The sequence below is a fragment of the Podarcis bocagei genome (assembly GCF_964188305.1).
Source record: "Podarcis bocagei genome assembly, chromosome: 5".
NCBI lineage: Eukaryota > Metazoa > Chordata > Lepidosauria > Squamata > Lacertidae > Podarcis > Podarcis bocagei.
The window spans coordinates 72143470-72143795 of NC_138129.1; positions in this window are offsets into that span (position 1 = coordinate 72143470).

Here is a 326-nt window from a genome sequence, read left to right on the forward strand (position 1 = left end):
ATACGAGAAACCCAGCTCACCCAGTTAATTCAATTGGCTCAAGGCAAATCAATTTAATCAAGGCATATAAAATACAGGTTTTATTAACGCACCTTTTCAAAATGGCCAAATTAGGTAGTGAAGTTAGTGGTTTTTTTAAGTCAGGGTAGCCCAGCATGCCTCCTAATAAAAGATCGTAGTGGGGGCTGCACCCAGTGGGCAAGATCTGTAATTTCTCCTTTTTGGCTCCCAGACAGGAGGCAATTAATTGGCTGGCGACTGTTGTGGCACAATGCTAGGCGAGACACAACCATCAGGCATCTCCTTCGATTCTTATGACCCCTCTT